The following is a 25,112-nucleotide window of genomic DNA, read 5'->3' as shown; positions in this document are numbered from 1 at the left end:
TCAAAATAATGGCTGCAATGCTTACTGAGATCAGGAAAGCAGTGCATGGACAAATTGAGAATTTCAACAAAGAGATAGGAAAAAAAATAGCAAACAAATCCTAGAGATGAAGAATACAGTAATTGAACTGAAAAATTAATAGAGGGTTAAATAACAGACTGGATCAAGTGGAAAAAAGGATTAGTGAACTTGAAGACAGGGTAGTAAAAGTTATTTACTCAGAGGAGCAAAAATGAAAAAGAGTGAAAAGGAATAAATGTAGCCAACTTCTTGCTTTCCTTCTGCCACTGTCATGGTTGATTTACTCCTTGTGCACTTGTATGGTTGAACTGCCTAGAACCTACCAGCCATACATGGGGCATGGGATTATACTTCTCAAGAGATTGCTAAGGAGTAGGATACAACCCAGACATGTGAGGGGTTGCATTCTAGAGGGGCAACTTTAAAAGTGGAAAACAAGAGATGGGCAGGACCTATGAAGATTTATACCTACTTTTGTTCCTCTTCCACTGGAATGTTCTAAGGCACATTTTTTTTTTTTTTTTTACAACTTTCCAGAGATATTCTGCATGGTTGTGCAGATGCTTCTACTAAAGAATCAGGTGTGCCTGTTCATGGCTCCTCATGAAGCAGTGGCTGGTCCAGAAATGCATCACTTTGCGTTGTTTGACATTCTTCATGCCCAATTCTACTTTCCTTCACTCTCACTGCCCTGGGTTGCTCCCACCCAAATAATTAATCACTCTTACTTAATCCTTGCTTCAGTTTCTATTTTCTAGAGATTTTTTTTTTTTTTTTTTAAAGATTTTATTTATTTATTTGAGAGAGAGAGCACAAGAGGGGGGAGCGGGAGAGGGAGAAGCAGACTCCCTGCTGAGCAGGGAGCCCGATGTGGGACTCGATCCAGGGACTCCAGGATCATGACCTGAGCCGAAGGCAGTCGTTTAACCAACTGAGCCACCCAGGCGCCCTCTAGAGATTTTTGAACTGAGAAATGTTTAGAACTTTCAGCTTTCAGTCTCTTTTCCTCAGAATTATGCACATGGGCTACTTTATTGAATGATAAGCAAAAATGATGTCAAGCAAAAATTAGAGTAGGTAAGTGTATTTGCTTAGTAATTTACACCTCACCTAACCTACAAATAGATAAAAATTACCCAAATATCTGAAGCTAAATTTTAATAGTTGCATTTCTATTAAATTTAAAATTTTTCATTCTTATTTTCATATTAACATCTAAATAATTTTTAAAGATTTAGGTAAAATGATTTGCAGTACCTTAAGATTCCATCATTTACTAAGAAATGTGGCAAGTAGTTCTTCAGTTCTGTGGTATGATTAAAAGGAAAAGAATCTTGGGGTCAAAGACATGGATATGAATTCCTGTTCCATAATTTTGTTATTGTGTGGTATCGATTTTTTTTCCTGTGTATATTCCCTATTTAAATGTGTGGTTGTAAAAATAGAATATTATGAATCCATTGTGTGTAACATTATTATGCAAATAGTTTTGTTTACAGAATTTACAGTCCTCTAAGTGTCCCAGGCTTATGGTCTCCTCTCAGCCCTCCCACTTGTTACATATTCTCTTTTCTTTTAATCAGAAACCCTTTGCTCCTTTTCACCTTCCTAAGGTTCAGAATTAGATTACAATATGAACATTTGGCTATAATAGCCAAATATTATGTTGATTTCTGAGTCATCTGGGGTAAGTCACTGAGCCTTTTTGCATATCTATTTTCTCAAGTATAAAATGCAAATGGAAACATTTAATCTCTCCTTATTCCATAATGATCTTTGAAAGAATGAAACAATCACCAAAAGAGCCATTTTTCAAACACATAGGAGGGGATATACCATTAATAAAATTACCATTATTTTTTAATTTATTTTGTAATATTAAGAAAACAACAAAAATGGATATAAGAATACAATTACCTGGCAAACAAGATGTCCAAGGAGTGAGATGAAAAACTGTAAAAAATTAGGAACATTGTTTATCCTTAATGTAACAAAATTTCATTTGTTTTATCTCTTTTCACTAAATCACATGACTAATTCTAATTGAAAGATGATCACCCATACAGTATAGGAAAAAAATTTATTTAACGTAATTTTGGCCCCCAAAGACAAATTAACATATGGATATAATTTCTATGTTAACTGGAATAGATATATTTTTTAATACAGACATATTTTTATTGACTGAATATTTCTTACATGAAGATTTTTAAGATTTTTAAAAATAGGGGTACCTGTGTGGCTGAGTCAGTTAAGCATCTGCTTTCAGCTCAGGTCATGATCCCAGGGTCTTGGGATCGAGCGCTGCATCAGGCTCCCTGCTCAGTGTGGAGTCTGCTTCTCCCTCTCCCTCTGCCCCTCCTTCTGCTTGTACTCTCTCTCTCTTTGTCTCTCTCTCTCAAATAAATAAATAAAGTCTTAAAAAAAATTAAAAAACACATTGTTGTAAGAATGAAGGAACTGGAATTTGAAATTTAGCAAATGACTAAAATACTACCAACTCATTTCATTTTAACCCAGTAACCTAAGTAAAAATGTTTTTATTTTTATAAATGTTCTCTCATGCCATTTCTTTTTTCCCCCTTAAGAAGTGTCTTGGGGTCAGGTAATTTATGCCTAAACATGTATTTAAAATAGAAAGTATATGGCAAACTTTTCAATTATCCACCTCCCAGGAGGTAATTTAGCAGTGATTAAGAATAGGGACCATGGAGACAGGCTGACGAGAGTGTGAATCTCAGTCCCACTCCTTAGCCATGGCACTGACATAGTTGCTTAGCCTCTTTATGCCTAAGGATGCGTCATTTGTAAAAGAAGGATAATGATGATCTCTTTGTAATAGAACTATTTTGAGGATTAGTTTTAAGTATGTAGAGGGCTCAGCACAATGCTGGGCACTAGTATAGAGCCATATTGTAGACTGAGGCAAAAAGAAAAATCAGTAAAACTATCTTTAATTAAGAACACTAAAGAGTTTGTTTTTAATTAAAATGTTAATATAATTATCATTTTAAAAAATATCATATCAAAATATTATGAAACTTATTTATATGATTTTCTTGGCACTCCTTATTTATATAGTTTTTTGGTACCCCAAGACAAGTGCCTCACTCACTTCACCCTAGTCCCTGCCTGTGGGCACATAGTAAGCACTCAGTAAGTATTAGAAAACATTAACATTAGGTCAAACAGACATAGGTTACTTATTTCAGATGTGGGTTATGAGTTAGATTATAGGGGGCTTTGTGGCATGTAGTAGGGGGACTCTTACCTTAAGTTTAAGGATTCACAGAGGGTCTCCCAGAGGAAGTAAAATACTAGCCAAGACCTGAAGGATACAGAGACTTAGGTGAAGAAGCAGGAAAGGTGAGGAGAGAGTAGTGCATGGAAGTGATAGGTGAGAGAAAAATCTAGGGCATAAGAAGTTGACATAATCTTAGGGTGGTTGTGGCACAGAATGTCAAGGGAACTTGACTATAGGATTAGGAAATTTATACTAATATGTTATACTAATATGATTAGTATAATTTATAAATAATATGTAGACTCAAGAATCACTTTATTGATGTGAGACCTGTGCCAGTTACACAGGACTCCTTGTTTAGAAGAATCCCATGCTTCTTTCCATGCTCTGTTATCATCATCTTGAAATTCTTTTTGAACCAGGGGTCCCACATTATCACTTCGTTCTGGGACATGCAAGTTGTGTAGCTGGTCTTAGGTAGACTTTATCATCAGTGCCTTTCAAGTAAGGTGACAGGAACAGATGAAAGTTTAGAAAGATCACTATTGCTGCTGTTTGGGCCAACACTGAATGCAACCTTTTCACTTGGAGACAGTTGCACTCCCCCAGGAGAGAAATATTGTGGCTTAAAGTGGGAGAATGGTCAAAGGGATGAAAAATGTAGAAGGATATCCAAGATATTTAGAGAAAAGATCTCCAGAATAGAGTTGAGGTTATTGGGAAAAGTTTTCAATTAGCAATAATCACGCCTTGGATAAACCTCATTGGCTATGATACTGCCACTGTGCAAAGCTTATTTAGAGTTGAGGTTAAAAAAATAAGAACCAAAGTGCTATGTTTTATGTTAAGGGCATTATATTCTTTTAAAAATATTTGCATAAGGAAATACTAGAAAAATATATAAGAAACTAATAAGTGTTTAACCAGGTGTGGGATAGTGGTTGAACAGAAGGAATGGGGCATGGGTGGAGGGAAACTTCTGGGTGGATGTTTGTAGTTTTCTATTTTGTTTTGTAATATTTTGATTTTTGAAACATGAATGCTTTGAAGAGTCAAAAGGTAAAATATGAATTAAAAGAAAGGCATGCATACAAAAGAGAGTTACAAAGCACAATCTATGGAGCTTGGTAACTGCATCTGAAGGTAGTAAGGAAGAGGGAGAAGTAAAAGGTGACTGACTGTAGTGGTCCTTGTGGTTGAGTCCCCACAGTTCTTTCTACCACAAACGACTAGGTCAAACCAATGGTCCCAATCCATTTTCCTTTCCAGTGATTTGTTTAGGAATGGATTTGTGACCCAATCCTGGAAATGTGATCCACAAGAACATAGGCTTGAACATTGTATTGGTTTCCTAAGGTTGCTGTAACAAATTACCACAATGTGAGTAGCTTAAAACAACAAAAATTGATTCTCTCACAGTTCTGGGGGCTAGAAGTATGAAATCAAGGTATCCATAGGGTGAAGGCTCTGAGAGAAGAATCTGTTCCATGCCTCTCTCCTATCATCTGGTGGTTGCTCACAATCCTTGGCATTCCTTGGCTTGCAGCTGGATCCCTCCAATCTCTGACTCTGTCTTCACATGACCTTTTCTCTTGTGTATCTCCTCTGTTTCTTGGTGTTCACATGATATTCTTATAAAGACAACAGTCATTGGGGGGCGCCTGGGTGGCTCAGTCGTTAAGCGTCTGCCTTCGGCTCAGGTCATGGTCCCAGGGTCCTGGGATCGAGTCCCACATCGGGCTCCCTGCTCAGCGGGGAGTCTGCTTCTCCCTCTCCCTCTGCCTGCCACTCTGCCTACTTGTGCTCTTTCTATCTCTCAGTCAAATAAATACAATCTTTAAAAAAAAAAAAAGACAACAGTCATTGGTTTGGGGAACTCACCATAATCAATAATAACCCTAATCATTAATTAAAGAGCTTGTCTTTAATTAAAATGTTGATATATTGTTCTTCATGGATTGAACATGATGTCATCCTAATTACATTTGCAAAGATTTCCTTTTTTTTTTTTATTTATTTGAGAATGTGAGAGAAAGAAGGCACGAGAAGTAGGGAGAGGGAAAGGGAGAGAGAATCTGAAGCAGACTCTGCACTGCGCACAGAGCCCCAGGTGGGGCTTGATCACAAGGCTGCAAGAGCACGGACTGAGGTGAAACGAAGAGTGGGACACTTAACCAACTGAGCTACCCAGGTGCCCTGCAAAGACCTTATTTCTAAATAGCATCCCAGTCACAGATATCTTTTTGTGGGACAAAATCCAATCCATTATGGAGGTCTTTTGAAAGTTTTCTCATTTCTAAGTGGGAGATGTGGAAGACATGGTCCCTTTTTCTCTTCAGGATATTGTCATGTCTGGAAGTGATGTTTAAGCCTGCTGCCAACACCTTTCTTTTAGTCTGGGCATGAAGCCAACATGTAAAGGAAGATAATTTCAAGAAAACTACAGAGAAGAGGAGCTAGTGCTAACGAGGGGTGTTAAGTTAGTGTCTAAGCCAGTTTTAGTCAGGATTTTTATTATTTTCAGCCAATAGCATGTTAAGTGACATAATGACACTCAGATTCCTTATTAGCCAATCAGATGTGTGGTGATACTCTGTGGGAGTACTGAAGGAAAATAGTTCTGGGGTAAAAGATGTCACAACTATGTATGTATGTATATATGCATGTATCTATCAAGACAAAAGGATACTTACTTTTTGGAATAATGTTACTTTTTCCCAAAGAAAATATCTGATCAAATGGCTTATAAATTATTTTAATTATTCTAAGGGTTTCTCTACAGGACATGCCATCCACAGCCAACTTCAGGTTAATTTGTGATTCTACATGACATTTGTGGAGTTTGATCAACATGGAGCTCTACTGTCATTAAAACTTCCACAGAAGATACCATAACTGTATGAGATCTATAGTGTAATCACTTTAAGAACCAAAAATCTAGGCATTTGATAAGGAGGCTGCTGTAGTGGTCCCTGAGAGGGGTGACAAGGGCTTGATATAGTGAAGTAGTGAAAGTGCTATTAGAGAGGATGGGATATACTTTCAGAGGAAGAATGTAAAATTCTTGGAAGTATGCTTGGAAAATGCAAATAGACAAGGTAGGCAGAAGAGCCATATCTGATGCCAAGTGTTTGAACCCCTCAACAAATCTCTTTACATGCTGTCAAAACTAATCAGGCCTACTAGGCATGTGAAATTGGTTTGAGGACAGTTTACTTGATGTTATGTTTGAGTTCTTTGATTTTATTTCGCAGATAGTAAAGAAGGAAATCATTTTTATTTAAGCTTTTATGTTAATTTGTGAAATGCTGGATCCAGATGGAATAACAATGGGTCTCCTTTAATCTCCCATTAACCCAGCAAATATCTTTAAAAAAGTGTTGATCATTTCTAACAATTGGACTTGGATTTGGTTTGATGGTGATCTGAATTCTTTGGTAGGTCTCCTAAAAATCATGAATAAAATGGTATTTTTATAGAAACCATTCTGTACATATTTAAACATGTTACTGTGATACCAACTGATCAGTATAATTCTTAGGGATAGTGCATAATATCTGTTTGTATGACAAAGTTTCTTTTCATGAAAATACAATGAAAAACATGTTAACTTATTTTTGACATACCACAAGTTGTTTTAATCTCATTTTTGCATTTAAGTTAATTTCTGAGAACAATGAGGAGCAGTGAACACTGAATCCCAGTAAGCATAGATTAGGCACCATTCTATTCACTTTTTTTTTCTTTCTTTTCTTTTTTTTTTAAATTAATTTATTTTTTTTTGATGTAGTGTTCCATGATTCCTTGTTTGCATATAACACCCAGTGCTCCATTCAATATGTGCCCTCTTCAATACCCATCACCAGGCTAACCCATCCCCCCACCTCCCTCCCCTCTAGAACCCTCAGTTTGTTTCTCAGAGTCCATAGTCTCTCATGGTTCATCTCCCCCTCCGATTTCCCCCTCTTCATTTTTGCCTTCCTAATTTCTTACTGCTTTGCTGCTTTGGGTTCTTTGTTTTGTCAGTAATTTTCTAGTTTTCCTGTATCTTCAACATTTTACTTTCGTCTCATTTTCATCAGTATATATACACATTATAGTATTGCCTATGTTTATAAAATCCTTCCATAAATCTTTGCTTCCTCTAGTTAATCTTTTTCTTTCTCTTGACATCCACCCTTTCATTTCTTTAACAGATACTAATTCAGTACCCATGATATGACTGGCATATTCTAGGTGCTGCAGACACAACGGTTAATAAAGCAGATACAAATCCCTGCTTTGATGAAGCTAATGTTATAGTGTGTGGAGACATATGATAAACTAAGAAGTAAATAAAATAAAATTTTATATAATGATAAGTACTAGGGAAAAAGAGAAGAGCAGGGGAGGTATGTAGAGAGAGACCAAGGTTGAGGAGTTTGCAGTTTTATATATAGTTGCTCAGGGAAGACCTCACTGAAAGAGTACTATTTGTGCAAAGACCTGAAGGAAAGGGAGGAGCAAATTACAGAAATACCCGAAGGACACAGTATTTCAAGCAGCAGGAACAGCATGCACAAAGGCCCTTGGGCAAGACCACCTTTGACTTATTGGAAGACTATGAAAAGGCCCGTATGGCTGGAATTGAGTGAGGGAAGTAGGCAGTTGTAGAATTTCAAGTCAACAAGGTGGTAGTAGGGGACAGATCATGTAGGGTATTGTGACCATTGCAGAGACTGTGAGTGAAAGGGAAGCTACTGGTGGGTTTTGATTTGAGAAGTGATATTTTAACTAGAATATTCTTGCTCCTGTGTGGCTAATAGACTCAAAAAAGGCAAGATTACAAGCAGAATGGCCAATTAGTGTCCAGAAAAGAGAGGCTGGTGGTTTAGATTAGGGATAGCCCTGTAGGGAATGAAGAATGGTAAAATGTGGACACATTTCCAAGAGAATGGAAACGTAATTTCTTGATGGACTCAGTGTAGAGTAATGCAAATGTCATTTTATTGAAAAAGTTTGTTCATATGTATCCATTTCTCTCGAATTCTTACCTCTTTGTTGCTCTTCAACTTGCTGAATATGGGGTTGTTGTTTTGTTTTATATTTTTCTTTGCTCCTTCCCTTCCCTTGAAACTGCTATAAAAAATCATGAAAACTAATAAGTGTTCTTCAGTCTTGATCTTATATAATCACTCTGTAGCATTTGAGCTGTTCTTCCTCCTTCCCTCTTCAAACTCTCTTTTCCCTTGACCTTATTTGGGTCTCAGTTTTTCATGGTATGTCAATCTCTACTGGTCTGATTTCTCTTTTTTAGGGTGCTAAGTGGGCTTTCCTTTTTCAGATGTTTGTTCAAATGTCACTCTTTCAGTGAGAACTTCCCTGAGCAACTGATACAAAGTTGCATGAGTTTTCCCTGAAAACTCTCTATACCTAAGGGATTAATAAGGTTGCATTTTTTTTACTCATTCATCACTGTTCAAAGTTTTAAACTTCACAAAATTATTCAGTGATGTTAGGAGTACTGTGTCTGTATATAAAGAGATGATATTGGCCTGAAATTATAGGAATTTTATACATTACTATTGTCATTAATATTGGAATATTCTAATATTATGTATCACATATATTGTATATGGACTCTTCACAGTGACGCCCTCAAATTGAGTTATACTTATCCATAACATTATGTTTAATGTTAATAATGGCCCATGAGGAGATAGTAAACAGAGGCTAAATCATGTCTCAGAAATTAAAGAGCTATCTATAATATAAATAATGGCTTTTTATTACACAGGGGAAGGGAGCTCCTTATTAATTGAAGAATTGTTGCTTGAGCAAGATACCTTCTCTGAGTCATAATTTCAAATTTAATAACTTTAAAATTGTTTACTGCAAAAGATTATTATAAAATTAAATGAATTTTCATGTAAAACTAGTTTGACAAAGAATTATTAAGTTTCTTGATGATTCAAGCATTGCTCTGGGTGCTAGAGATATAATGATAAATATGATAGCCCCTGCACTCAATTAGATTGTAATCTGGTTGAAGTGATGAACCTTAAAACCAACCATCACTAAACATTTCTAGTACACTATTAAAAGTTGATGGCACCAGAGGGGGATGAGTGAATAAGTCTTTCTTGAGGAGGTAATGCTTTAGTTGAGTCTTGAAGTTGAGGTATTTTTATCTTGATAAGGCTGGAAAAGGGAACCCAAGTTAGGGGAACATCATGTAGGCATGAAACAATAGGTCTCATTTATGTTGTAAGAAGCTCAGTATTGAAATCAAGGTGTATTTAAAGAGCTTGTAAGACAGAATAAAGATTTAGGTGTGACTTCTACAATAAACTAAGAAATCCAAACCAAAAGTCAGTGTTACTCTGAAGGATTCTAAGAAGGGAATTAATGTGATTATATTAATAATATTAAAAGGTGACTTGAGCAGCAAGGAGGATGGATTAGAGGGAGTCTGAGCTAGAGAACAGGGAAGAATTCTAATAATGTAAATTAAGAAAAAATGATGAGATCTGAATTAAACAGCAGTAATAGAAATGACATAAATTCGAGGCATGTGTACGAAGTAGAAGAGACTGACTTTAGTGACAAGCTGAATCTGGAAGCCTCCAAGTTTCTGTTTTAGACTGTGGATGGAGGACACCTTTCACTAAAAGATAGGAAATAAAGGGGGAGAAATCAGAGTTCAAGCTGAAGACAGCTTCCCCTCCAACATGCTACATTTGAGGTTTCATAGCGTATCCAGTGATTTTTTTATAAGGACAAAATTCTTTAACATAGCCCTCAAGGCTGCATGGTTTTGTCCCTTCTATTCCAATCTCATTCGTATGACTGTGTTCCCTAAAGCTCTCTGTGGAGCAACATAGGCCTTCTTTTTGACCCTTGTATTAACCATCACAGAGCCTTTGTATGTGAGATTCACTCAGCCTGGACGACCCTTCCTTCTCTTCATTGCTTAATTGTTTTCTTCTCATGTTTTGGCTCAGCTTCAGATTAAATTCCTTGGGGAAGCCTTCCCTGACTTCCTTAACAAGATCAAATGCAGTAGACTTCCATTACACTCCGAGGCCCCCAAGACTATATTCACTGTGGAAGGGGTAAATACTAAAAGAAAGACAAAGCAGCCAAAACACAACAGATTTCCTTACATTTTTTATCTTGTTTGTCAATGTGTGTCTAGTTTCTGGGTTCTAGGAATTCCTGGATCTAACCATACCATTGTTGACTGCAACAGAAATTCAAAGGAAGAAACTGGATCTGAGAAATATCCCAAGGGAAATAATGATAAGATTTGATGACTGAACAGATCTGGGTGTTATGTCTAGACTTTCCTTTCTGGGTAATTAGCAATGCTGGATGGTAGTAGAATTGACTGAAACAGGGGGAATCAGGAAAATGAATTCATTTTTCAGGAAAGATGATTAAAAATAAATGTGAACATTGAGAAATTATAAAGGACTCCATGCTAGCTGTGAGACTGATAAATCCTAGCAACTGCACCTCTTCATTAATATTTAATAAAAGCCTTATAGGTTGTTAATGATTCCTTTCTTCAGTGAGGTATATGACTGATCGACAAGAAAGGTCTTTTCATGAAATCAGTGGCTGCCTTGTAACTTCCAACCTCTTTTCATCAGACATATTATAGAAAATATTGGTTGAAAGAAGTCATGTTAGGTAGTGATTTTGTTTTCTTTCTTTATTGGCAACGTTAATTAACCTATTAGGTGGGTTATTCTGATGCCTGTTATTAGGACACATTAGGAGTTTTATTGCACTGGGATATGCTTAGCAGACATGACCTCTTGCTCTACTTTTCCAAACATCTGTTCTTCAGAGTTCACCCATAATGTCACTACCTAATTAGACTCTAAAAGCATGAAAGTTTTTCTGCTAACTATAAAGTGGTTACGATAAACCATGATACAGGAAAACTAGAGACCTGACTTAAAGGAAAGGAAAGGTTATCTTCAAGCTTAAGTCTTTCATTAGTGAGTGGATATTGCTACTTTTGACCAAGCCTCTTTTGTTAAAGGATTACAGGTTTCTCATATGATTCATTTTTCAGAGAGAAAAGTGATATAGAAAAGCCATAGGGAGGGCTATAACTTAGATTCTGAGGGATCCAAAAAGAGAAGGGGTCTTCAGGATCTAGTGACCTGCCATAGAGTTGGTTCTGATGCTTCCACATAGTCTGTGTCAGCCACGCTAATGGCTATTTCAAAGGCTTCATTAACATTACATTTTTATATATTGCTAATTTTCACTGTTTCCCTGCATTTTGAGGAATGGTTCTTTACACAGGTACTCGATGATAATAAAGTCATGATCATATGGACCCTCATTTAATAAAATTTACTAATCAGTATTCAGAGTAACATAACTTAAAGTTTTTTGTGACTTGATGTAGTGTTTAAAATTTAGTGCTATTTGGTGGTAATTGCTCCTGGAAAATGATTCCAAAGGAAATTACTATAATCCTATAATTAGGTTTCCAAACTCTGGTCCCTGAATATACATTCATTTATTCACTAAATATCTGTGAACACCTATTGGAGAATAAAAGACATCAAATAGATTTCATCTCTAGATTTCTTTGTTTAGAATAATATTTTTTACTAATAGTTGATACAGCAAATCCTAGGGATTTGTGCTTTCTTTGTACATCATGATTTTGTTTTCCCACCAATATTAAGTACCCCAGGCCTAATGGAAACTAGAACAAAACTAAAATTTGTACAATATAATCCAGAATAAATGTATGTGTTTTTAATATTTATAATTAGGATTATTTTTATTGATAAGTAGTAATTTGTTATGGGTTGTGCATTCAGTTATTCATGAATTTTCCATGTACTTACACAGACATGTTTCTTTCTTAACAATATCTGCAATTCTGTTTGGGTTCTCTCAGAAACTATCATCATGTTATGTTTTAACACACTAAAAATCATGTGTGATTCCTTTAACTATGGTATAGACTATTGAAGGAGCATAAATATATGCTTATCAGAATATGTATTAAGTAAAGTTTGAATGTATTAAGTAAAGATTGCCTTAAAAATAAATTTTTTTTTAATTTTAAGATCCGGGAATTGTTAACAAAAATTGATCTCAGGAATATTTGTCTAAACTATTTCCAACTTGCATTCATAGTGGATTTAGAAGTGAGGAGGGTAAAAGAATAGCAAGGTTATTCAGGGGTCTCAACGGTTAAATGTCTCATAAAAAGGATCCTTTTCTACACATGTTCTTACTCACTGCACATTGCACACAGATGATTCTAATCACCATTACTCAAATCACCTGATGCCTCAATTACCTTGGCTTCAATGAGCACATTCCAAATGCCAGAGCACCCATATACGTACTCTGATAATAGGCTGCCAATTAAGTTATCTTTCTCTGGAAACTTATTATGGCAGCTCAGTGAATATAATATCATTAGCACCCTTATATCATCATAGCCTGGGCAGTTGCTGACACTGCATGAATATAACTGCTAAGCTATCAAAGTAGCTGCTCAACCACAATAGCCTTGAAATTATTTAAAAAAAATCTATAGCTATGTGTGCTTGTGTACATATATGTGAAGGCTGCAAGTGTGTGCATTTATGCATGCATGAGCAAATCAATTTTTTTGTATAAAACATAGATAAGGAAAATGATCATCATACACAAGGAAAGCACAAATACCTAGATAGAAGATAGATAAATTAGTAGTAAAAATTGCCTTAGAAGCTCACGCAACTTTGCCGCCAATAAGAGTGACATCAGTTGTAGCTATGGTCAGTATTTCTCTATCATGGAATTCTCTCAGAGTGAATTATGTCTTGTAAAAATATTCTATAAGGTACACTGTTCCTACATGGGATCTGGGAGTGAAATTAAGGCTTTAATTAGAAGCTTCAAGGAAATTATGAAAGAATTTTTGAGACTGACTAAACTTTCACTCTATAGCTAGAAGTAGAGACATTTTTCTAGTTAAGCATAAGGTTATACAAAAATTACAAATGTTGTTTACTGAGACACCAGTGTAAGTTGGAATCATGCTTATTCATTCTTATTAATTCATTTATTTGACTCATTTTTATTAAAGAGCTGGTAAAGGGCATCAGGAGAGTAATCTGCTTTGTCTGGACACTATTTCTCCTTAGAGTGGTGATAAAGAGCATGGTAACAGTCCTTTTGACTGGCTCGGAATCTTATTTTTACCACTTATCCTTGGTAAATTCTGTAATCCCTCTAAGCATCAATTCTTCATTTATAAAATGGGCATTAAAATAAGCACTTGCTTCATAGGTTTATTGTGAGGATTAGATAATGCAATACATACAAAGTGTTTAGCATGGTGTCTGGAAAATAGTAAATACTGAATAAATGATAACTTTTATTTCTATGGTTATTTGTATTTTAAATTATTTTTTAACACTTCCAAATTCCATGGACTCTTCTTGGTGGTTCTTATATATAACTGGCCCTGTGCTGATTTGTTACAATTTAGATTAGAGACATTAGTACAATTTGGTTTTTATTTTTACATTTGTTCAATGTTTTCCTTAAGCAAGATGTTTATCAATTGCGTTAACAAGGAAAATCGCTTCCACAAAATGACTGCTGTTTTACGATTTTCTTTTGTTGTGGGTTTTTCTATTATTATAGTTGTTGTTGTTGTTGTTATTATTATTTTGAAGCTTTAGCTCTGCTCTTAAGCTCCCTGGCTGATTGCCTACCTGCTTAGTTCCTTTGTTCTCTGCTGCAGTAAGTGAAACAAAGGTTACTTAAAATACCTCTTGGAGGGAATGAGTAACTTCCTAATTGAGGTTTTTATGTAAAACATTGTCACTCTCATACTTTTCCACTCCCCCCAAAGAAGTATGGACTCCATAACACTTCCAGGTTAAACCATTAACCCCACTCTTTGGCTGCATCAGTTCAATGTAGCCTAGTTAACCATTTCATATGCACTATTGTGTAGGCTGTACATCAACTTTCCTCCTACCATTTAAAATCTATGTGATAACAAGATATTTTCAATGTTTCCAACCACAGAAAAGAAACTGTACAATAAAAGACAGCATTCAAGATAAAAACAATTTCAAAAAGCAATGCACATTCTTAAAAGCTGAGACTAATTTTATACCATTGTTTCCTTGGACTACCAAACTATATTCAAAGTATTTAAGTGTTACATTTTGGAAAACTGCTGGCTGTAATTAGATAAAGAGGCTTTTGAAAACAGTAGGCTGAATGGATTTACACATAATCTAATAATGTAGGAGTCCAGGATTGCCACATCATTCATCAAGTAAATATCTTTACAATATGCCTTAAAACATGACACAACACTGCCAAAATAGAAATTCCTTTCATTATGGACCACAAAGGAGATACTGTAGTGCTAGATTATGAAATGCCCTTATTGGTAGGAGGGCATTCTCTCTGCTATAATTAAAGATGCTACCGAGTAAAGGATCCTAATACCAGTCATCATGGTTGAAACTAGAATATGGTTAGGAAAAGAATGACTGGCATATTGGTTTCTGCAAAACTATCATACTGAAAGCATGGTGTCTGATTCATTATTCTGTAAAAAGAGCATCTTTAGGAAGTTCTATGTGAATATCAACAGCTTCCCGGAGAAGGCAGGGAAGATGATGTGGGGGAATCAGAAGAAGCTGTTTCATCATCAGATTTGGCTTTCCTGACTTGCATTTGACTCATAATGCAAGTCATGCAGAACATGGAGAGATAGGAAAAAAAATATAAATCCCACTAGGCAGTTCCTTTTGATAGCCATCTCATTAGTAATAATTTAAGACTCTATTCCTTTCCGCATTCAGCTATCTGAATGTTATAGGGCATGGCAGTACCATTCATAGGACTAGTGGAAACGTGCTTTACCTAACCTTGATTTATGCCCCTAAATTTGGAAAGGACTGGCCTTCACTCTGCTGAATCCCCTCATGCTGCCTTCGGTGCTCATGCATGAAAGTCTGAAATCTGCTTAAATTCCCCCTGTGGTCTTCCAGTATATGGAACATCTGACTATTTTCAAAAAATAGAATAATAGAGGAGCAAGCAGCCTCCCTTTCTGAAAGCAATATTAAATGTTGATAGTAAAGAGAAAAATAATTATTTTTTGAAGTCAACTTAATTTCAGAGGACTTTTCTTTATATTTGACCTATATTTGCAGATGATACAGACCAATGATGTAATTCATTCTAACTTCATAAACATGAAGGTGAGGTATTGAAAGTCACTAAAACACAGGAGGCAAGCATGGGAGAAAAGCCAAATCAGAGCTTTGTAACTGGGTCATTAAAAAGTACCAAACTGAACCTTCACATAGAAGGTTTTCTGCAGGTGAGAACTCAGTGAGGAGGCCCAAGTTTCTGGTAGGAACTTGGTGTGCAAACATGAGGAAGAAAGGTAGACACACGATATATTGGATGAATCCTTGGATAGAGACCTTGATATTGGGCACTGTAGGGATTCCAAAAGGTAAAAAAATTCTTACTATGGACATTTAAAAAAACTAATTATAAAAAAGTGAAATAAGAGGGAATTAGAAATATGGCATGGGGAATGATGGTGTCCATATGTGCTCACGCCATCTAAATTCTGTATACGTGCTGCATAGGCAATGACAATAGCAGTCTCTGCCAGAAACCTCGGAGTCACATCTAATCAGTCCTGAAGTTTTGTTGATTCTGTTCCTTCAGTAGTTCTTAAGTTCGTTTTCTATTTATCTCAGATTTTACCAGATTGGGGTCCCAACATCAGTCACCTGGATTACTATAATAATCTCCAAATTCCTGTGCAGCTAAGCAACCTTCCCTCCAACGTCTTCTGCACACTGCAGCTGGAGGGGCTTTTCTTAAGCACACATCTGATCATACTGTTTTTTCATTAGAACCTTTCACTTTGCATTACTCTCAGAATAAAATCTAACTTTCTAGCATAGCAGGCCATCCCCTCCATTGTTTGGCCCTTGCTTCCCTCTAAGATTCATCTTTCTCACTCTGTGGTTCACCATTCCCAGGTCCACGAATCCCCATACTTTTACTTCTACATTTTTTCACAGGAGTACCTTTCCCCCCCTTTGCTTCAAGTACTCTTTTAGTTATCAAACTGAGTGTCTTTCCCTCTGGGCAAATCCTTGAGACTGTAGTTCTTTCTCCAATGTGTTCTCACTCCATGCTTATACCTGTTGCAGCATAAACCTACTGAAATGTCCTGTGAACTTGTCTGTTTTCCTTAGACTATAAAATTCTTGACAAGATCAGTGTCTTGTCAATTTTTTATATCCTCCTATATATTAGAGAATATTTGTTGAATGAATACATTGAAATAATAAATAATTGTTGAATCAACCTACTCATAGTATAGCTGGTCAACAAATTTTCTGGGCCAGATCCCAATGGGTGAACTAGACTGAAATGATCCCTGCTTTCCTGGGCTAGTGAGGAAGAGAGTAAAAAAAGACAAAAGTGCAGAATACTGAAGAAAAAGGAGTGAGGGCCAAATGAGAGATTGGGGGGAGGGCCCTCAGGAAGTATAGGGGACAGTGGTGTATTCCTAGGAAAATTCCCTAAATGGGTCTGAAGTGACAAGCACAACTGTGGAAATACATTCCTTTTTAGCAAACTAAATGAGACTAATGTATAATTACTGTGGTTTTAAAATAAGACATGAGAACATTGTTGCAACCTATGGGCATTCACATGGAAAGAGAAAAAGTAGCATCTGTACTATTTTCTACTCTGCTTAAAGTCAATTTGTATAACATTTGTATAAGATCTTTCTTTCTTTCTTTCTTTCTTTCTTTCTTTCTTTCTTTCTTTCTTTCTTTCTTTCTTTCTTTCTCACTCTCTCCCTCCCTTTCCTTCTTTCTTTCTCTCTCTCCCTTTTTCTTTCTTTTCTTCTTTCTTTCTTTTCTCTTTCTTTCTTTCTTTCTTTCTTCTTTTTGATATGTATAATTGGAAAGAAACTTCTTCCTCTGCATCTCAAATAGGGCCAAAACCCTTTTATAATGAGATTTCAACTTTGGCCCACAATTTCTGCTTCAGGGAAATAATGTGGTCCTTACTCTTTGCTGGAAATGTTGCCTTGTCCTTCCTAGGACCTTAAGAACTACTGAATCACACCAACTTCGGGAACATATAAAACTGGGTGATTGAAAATTCCCACTTTCAGATAGAAGGCTGTAAGCAGTGCAAATAGTATTTGGATTGATACTGCTTAACAGCGGTAAGGGCTTGTGAAATCTGATGAATCGTTATCTCTTGGTGTCCTGAAATTTCTGTCTCATTGAAATAAAAAGAATTGCTCTATTTTCTGCCTCAGAGAGATGAAGCATCGTGGTGTGCACTGGTTAAGAGCAGAGAACCTGGAGTCAGGTTGCCTGCCGTTGAAGCTTAGCTCCCAGATTCCTAGCAGTGAGACCTGGGCTGAGTGTTTCAGTGGCTCTAGTTTCTTTGTCTGTAAAACAGGACAATAATGATGTTGATTTTTTTAGGGTTATTTTAAAGATAAGTTGATAAGTATGTGCAAAATATTTGGAACCGATCCTGGTACAAAAGGAATGTGAAGTAGATGTTAAGTATTATTGTGGTTGTTATTACTATTGTTATTTGTATTTCCCAACTCGGCAGACCTACCATAAAAGAACGGGGAAAGGTTTTTCTGTGGAAATGATGTTTAAATAACGAAAGGAGGGAAAAAGTTTTCAGACAGAACGAAGAGGGAAAACCTGGAGGCAATGTGCTAAAGAAACAGAAAAAAACAAACAAACAACACACACACACACACAAAAACAAACCAACCCTGTCTAACTGGCATGTCTGGAGCAAGGAAGAAATCAGTAGGCAGAGTTGAAACCGGAGAGGGAAGTGAAAGCCAGAACCTTTATGGTCTTGCAGACCATGTTCAAGGATTTTGTCTCTTATTCCGAGATTAATGGGCAACTCTGAAAGGTTTTAAGTGACAGTGCTGGTAACAAAATGGCTAGAGATTGCATACAACCTGGAGTGGGGAGGTGAATTCTATCCCAAAGGTTGGAAGAAGAGGGATGTGGTTTGAGAGAATGGAATAGGGATCTGTATCTAAATAAGAAGTGGCAGTGTCAGTTGTGATAAGTCTTAAAACTTGAGGTTACAAGTTTTGTTTGAATTTTAGAGCCAGTGTAGAGCCACTTGAGCTGTCTGAGAAGCAAAGACTATAAAAGAGGAGTAAAGAATCTATCAATGAACATACTTAGAGAAGATTGCACCCATGGAAACCTCTTATGCTGCTAAAGCCAGTCGGTTGTGCTCAACACAGCATACCCTCCTGAAAGAGCAGAGAAAGCTAAACTGAAATGTTTTCTATTACTTAAAATCTAGGGACACATACTTTTTTTTCAATGTACAAATAATTTTAGTGTATGAATTTTAATAGAAAATAAAATCACCATTCAAGTAATTAACCTCATCCAACACCCAAAATATGCTCATACATGTACATGTAAGCCCCAAAGCAAGTGGGCTTTTCCTACATTTTCTCCTACCCTATCTAGAGGCTGCACGTGGCTGAGGGTCCTGCAGTTTGTGGTGACATACAAGTCTCCACTTTGGCTTGGCTCTTTCTCTCCCAGTGGCTGTGGCCCTAAGCAAATCTTTTTTCAGTCTTAGTTTCTTCTTCTTCAAAGTGGGAGTCAGAAATGACAATATTTGAGAAATATTTTATAAATTTTGGGAAATAAGGCTTTTGAGTGAGACAAGAGTGTCCATCAAGGCTCTATAGATAGATAGAACATCTAGCAATCAATTTTCTTCCTCAGGCTGGCCCCTGCCTTCTCCACCCCATCTGTTGCCCCCAAGCCAGTCTTTAGCATGCCCTGGAGGGCCTCTCCTCTTTTTTCCACCCTCCAGCTGCTGATCCTGCTCATCAGTCACTTCCTCCTCCTCTCCTTGTCCTTGTCCCCCTCCTCCCCTCATCCCCCCTCCTTCTCCCTCCTCCTCCTCCTCCTCTTCTTCTTGTCCTTCTTGTTCTTCTTCTATCTCTGTATCTATCCTTTCACCAGTAGTATCCAGTTTCGATTACTATAGATGTAGAATTAGTCTCAAAATGGGGTAAATTGATTCCTCCCACTTTATTCTTCTTTTTCAAAATTATTTTAATTTTTTTCCTTTTCCATATAAGTTTTTGAATAATCTATCATACCTACAGAAAAATCGTGTTGGGATTTTAATAACAATTACTTTAAATCTATATATCAATAATCAACTGACACATAACTATTTTCCAATTACAGAAATCCTTATGACGACAGAGCTGCTATTTAGACATGATAAAAATCTATATAGAACATGAATAATTTCCTTCTTAGCCATTTTATAAGAATTGGTGTTCTAGAATAGCCTCCAGAATTAAATGGAAAGAAATAGGTAAGAAGAAAATGGAATTTTCTCTTTAGTTTGCCAGGTTCTCAGAGCTGATCTCATTCTTTAAGTATCTAACTTAATGCCAATTTGTTAGATTCTCCCAGCTCCCAATCCAGTGTTAGTTAGGGCAACACATTTGAATAAAGCATTAACATTTGTGAAGGGAGGCATTGGAAAGACAGTGCTTCTTGGATTTTCCCACAGGAACAACCTAATTATATCTCTTATTTAATTTTCTGTAATTCTAAATGTAAATTGGAGGGAGCTAGTAGATTTTACAAGTCAATGTCCTTGTTTCAGTGATATAACAATAAACCATGCTGAAGTAATGGGAGGTTCCACTTCATTACACCACTGTTTGTCATTTTTAACGTTCTGCAAAAAATGTATGGGACATATGGCATTTGAAAGAAGAATTCACTGCATTCTTATCTGACTTCCAAAGACCCTTTGAAGCATCTGTGTACTGGCATTAAGTGTGAGCCCACTGACTGAATTTTAATTTTAATGGGAATCAATGAAATTTTGATATTTTATTAGCTATTTAACATTGTCAAGAAAAAATGTTTTTATTCATCACTAATTATTTATATTTAGTATATGAGTGCTGTTCATTTATAATCATTAAAGTGTAATAAACAGTAGTCAATTATGCACAACAAATACCTTTTCAGATATAGTGCTAATAAAAGCTAGGTATGCATACTTACTGGCAGTTTATAATCTATAATGGATCATGCACAATAAAATTATGAAATTATATCACTTAATGGTTTTATTAACCAGCTGTTTTTAATTGAAAAAGTAATTTATATTCATGGTAAAAAATTTAAGCACTGCAAAGATGATACAATGAAAGTAATTCTTCTTTCTCTAGACCCCCTCCAGCGCTCAATTCTCTAGTGTGGAGGGATAGCTGTAGGCCCAACTGCTATTTACAGTATTTATGTGATAAAAAATAGTTTAAAACCTCACTAACTCACACTAACTGAAAGGAAGGTCACTACAACTTGATGTAAAATCTGAATTATAGTATATTTCAAAAGAAATATAGCTTTACTACTTTGGGCTATAATGAGTGCTGACTGAGAAGGGGGAGGATGGAGCAGAGCATTTATTTTAAAGTATCCATTTGTGCTTTTCAAACAGATTTTACCCATATTAATTCTTTTAATGCAAAGCTACTGATACTGTGGTGCTTCAGAATAGTTTGCTGTCCTTCACAGTTAGGTATGCTAAGTATTTGCCATGTTGACAATATTCTTTGCTTATCAAATTTCATTTTACAGAAAGCACACAAGTAAATTCTAGCTCAAAACCTGAATTGTATTTGTGTCTATTCATATGCCACATATTTCAAAGTTCTGAACTTAAATAGATGCTTTTCTATATTTCTATGAGGGCTGCATATGTTACTTGGGAAAATACTCATGGAAACATGAAGATGTCATATATAATTCTTTTTAAACATTATAAGGTGTTTTTGAGTACATTATCTTATTTTATCCCTACAGTTCCCTCTGAGTGCCAATGAAAAGCATTAGAATGCTAATCTCTAAAGTGAGGCAATTGTTTTTTGGGATGTTATTGGACAATTATAATTTGGAAAAGACATTGATAAAGAGGAATGAATCTTGATGGAGAATGTATAAGTAGAGAAGGAGGAAGATATAGGGAAAGTTATAGAAGTAAAATTTAATGACCCAATGGATGTGTGGGACTGGAGGAGAGGACAACATAAGTATATTGTTATAGAGTTTTTATATTATTCAAGATAGTATCCTATTATTTGAAAGTAGACTGTGGTAAGTTAAGATGCAAATATAAACCCTGGATTAACCACTAAAAATATAAAATAGCATAAATAATAACAACAGTGGAGATAAAATGAAATATTAAAATAATCTCAATTAATACAATGAAGGCAGGAAAAAGACAAGGGAATAAAGGACAGGTGGCCCAAGGAGGAAACAAGGAAGATGGTGGACTTAAAAACTCAACTTATTGATAATTACATTAAATATGAATAGTCTAAACACTCCAATTAAAAGCCAGAGATGATCAGACTGCATTAAAAGAAAAAGCAAGCACTAATTATGATTTTTGTAACAAAAAACAAAAAATATATGTAAAGACAAAGATAAGTTAAAAAAAAAAAGATAAAAGTAAATAATGGTTGGGGCACCTGAGTGGCTCAGTGGCTCAGTTGATTAAGCATCTGCCTTCGGCTCAGGTCATGATCCCAGGGTCCTGGGATCAAGCCCCCCATTGGGCCCTGCTCAGCGGGGAGTCTGCTTCTGTCTTCTCTGCCTGCCACATCCCCTGCTTGTGCTCTCTCTCTCGCTATCTCTTTCTCTCTGTCAAATAAAATAAACAAAATAAATAAAAATAAATAAAATATTTTTTTAAAAAAGTAAATAATGGAAAAGTTATATTGTGCAAATCCTAATCATAAGAAAATAGAATGTTTATATTAATAATAAATAAAATAGACTTTAGCACAAACATATTTCTAATGATTATTTTTAACAATGAAAGCATCAATTTATCAAGACCTAAAAATCTTAAAACCATATGCAGCTTATAAGAAAATTTTGAAATACATGAAGCAAAAACTAAAGATGTGAAACAAGAAATAGATAAACCCTGCTATTTTTGTGACATGGATGGATCTAGAGGCAATTATGCTAGATGGGATAAGTCAGACAGAGAAAGACAAATGTATGATTTCACTTATATATAGAATCTAAAAAACACAACAAATGAACAATAACAACAGAAAAACCAGGAATAGACTCAGAGATACAGGAAACAAGCTATTGCTTACCAGAGTGGGGGGGGGGGGTGCTGAGGGGTGGGCAAAATATGTGAAAGGGATGAAGAGGTACAAACTTCCAGTTATAAAATAAGTGAGTTGTGGAGGTGTAATGTATGGCATAGAGAATATAGTCAATAATATTGTAATAACTTGTATGGTGACAGATGGTATGGGGGATCATTTCATAATGTATAAAAATATCAAATCACTATGGTGCACACCTGATTGGATATTGTATGTCAATTATACTTCAATAAAAAAAGAAATCCATGATTACTGTTGAAGGTTTCAACACTGTTTTTGGATAATCAATAGACTAGGAAGACAGAAAATCACTAAAGAGAATATTTGAGTAATACTATCAGGAAAATAGACCTAGCAATTGCCAGGTAGACCTTGACAAATATGGAATACTGTACACAACAACAGGAGAGTGCACATTCTTTTAAAATGCACATGGGACATTCACTAAAATATGTCATATACTAAGCATAATATACCTAAAATATTTGAAGTCATATGTAGTATATTCTTTGAGCACAAAGGACATAAATTAAAATTCTTTAATAATGAAAAGAAAATTTCTTCACAAATTTATAAAAATTCCCAAATAGAAAAAAAAAAAATCACAAAGAAAATTAGGAAATATTTTGAACTGAATTACAATGAAAACACAGTTATATATTTTTTCACAGAGTGAAAGGAGTGCTTAGTGGGAAATTTAAGCTCTAAATGTTTATATTAAAAAAGGAAAAAATGTCTGAAATTAATGCACTAAGGGCAGAAATAATAGAGGAAATCAATGAAATAAAAAACTGTAACACTGAAAGCTTGTTCTTTGAAATCATTAATGAATTTGATAATCTAGCCAGGGAAAAAAAATAGAGAACACACAAAGAGTCAATATCAGAAATGAAAAAGGAGATGTCAATCCAAATCCTACAGAAATTAAGATAATAATTAGGGAATATTATGAACAACTTCATGCCACTAAATTTGACAGATTCAATGTAATGAACAAATTCCAAAACTTGCACAATAAGTAATAGGAAATCTGAGTAGCTCTGTATTAAAGAAATTGAACTGATAATTAATAACTTTCTGACAGTCTTCTCTGGTGACTTCTATACTAAGCATACATGGAAAAAAATGCCATCTCTACAGAAATATTTCAGAAAAAAAGAGAAGGGACACTTTCTAAACTCATTTTATGGACTCCAAATTTTCTTGATACTAAAACCAGATTGATTACATTACAAAAACAAACTAATAACTAAAGGGGACTATCTCTCATGAACATAATGGAAAAAAATTCTTAACAAAATCAAATCAAAGAATACATGAAAAGGAAATACATCATGACAAGGTGAGATTTTCCCACGCATGCCAAGTTGTTTAAACATTTGAAAATCAATAAATGTAATTCATTATGTTACTAAAAAAGGGGGAAATTAACAATATAATCATCTCAAGAGATATAATCATCTCAAGAGATGCAGAAAAACCATTCAACAAAATAAATAACCATTCATTAATAAAACTCTCAACAAACTAGGAATAGAGGAAAACTTGCTCAATCTGATAAGGGACATCTATAAAAAATCTAAAGTGAAGGTTATTACTAATGTTGAAAGACTGATTACTTCTTCCCTAAATTTGGGAACAAGACAAGGATGTCTTCTTTTTTACTACTTTTATTCAGCATTTCAGTAGATGACCTAGTTAGTATAATAATGAAAGGAAAGTAAAAAAAGATAAACTTAATAGGAAGAAGTAAAACTGTTTTTATTCACAGAGAGCATGTTTGTATATGTAGAAAATCCTAAGGGATCTATAAAAAAGCTACCAGAGCTAACAAATGAATTTAGATAGGTTGCAGGATACAAGGTCAGCATACAAAAATGAATTTTATTACCATGCATATGCAACAAAAAATTGAAAATAATTAAAAATACCATATATAAGAGTATCAAAACATATCAAAACACAAAAATAAATGTAATTCCTATATACTGAAAACTGCAATATATTACTGAGAAAAATTAAAGATCTAAGTAATGGAAAGATGTAGTATGTCCATGAATTAGAAGACAACACTTTAAGATGTAAATTGTTCTCACATTGAGATATATATTTGAACAATCCTATTCAAAGTATCAGTGGATTTTTGTGGGTGTGTAGTAGAAATTATCAAGCAGTTTTTGTATTTTGAAAGAATATAAAAAGCTACAACAATTTTTAAAAAGAAGAAATTTGAAAAATGTACAGCCCCTGATTTCAAGAATTAATACGAACCCCAGAAACCAAGACAGTGTGGTATTGATAGAAGAAAAAAGTGAACCATTCCTCTTATGTCACACCTTACACACTTAGGTAAAAGCAAAATTTACAATTCTAGAAGAAAACATAGAATAAAATCTTGATCTTTTCTTAGGTCACAAAAAGCATAAACAATGACAAAAATTAATATATTGGATTTCATCAAAATTAACAAGTCTGTTCTTCAAAAGACTTACACAAATGAAGAGGCAAGCCACAGATTATGAGAAAATATTTGCTTTATATGCATATGAAAAATGGATTTGTATGTAGACTATAAAACTA

General features: G+C 35.1%; 1 pseudogene; it reads right to left on the bottom strand.

Moving 5' to 3' along the window:
• Positions 1-3,934: 3,934 nt before the first annotated feature.
• LOC116630377 lies at positions 3,935-4,059 on the bottom strand (annotated as a pseudogene).
• Between the last annotated feature and the right edge of the window lie 21,053 nt (positions 4,060-25,112).

Source organism: Phoca vitulina, unplaced genomic scaffold (assembly GCF_004348235.1).
Source record: "Phoca vitulina isolate PV1807 unplaced genomic scaffold, GSC_HSeal_1.0 scaffold3, whole genome shotgun sequence".
Classification (NCBI taxonomy): Eukaryota; Metazoa; Chordata; class Mammalia; order Carnivora; family Phocidae; genus Phoca; species Phoca vitulina.
This window is presented reverse-complemented; position numbering and strand designations above follow the sequence as displayed.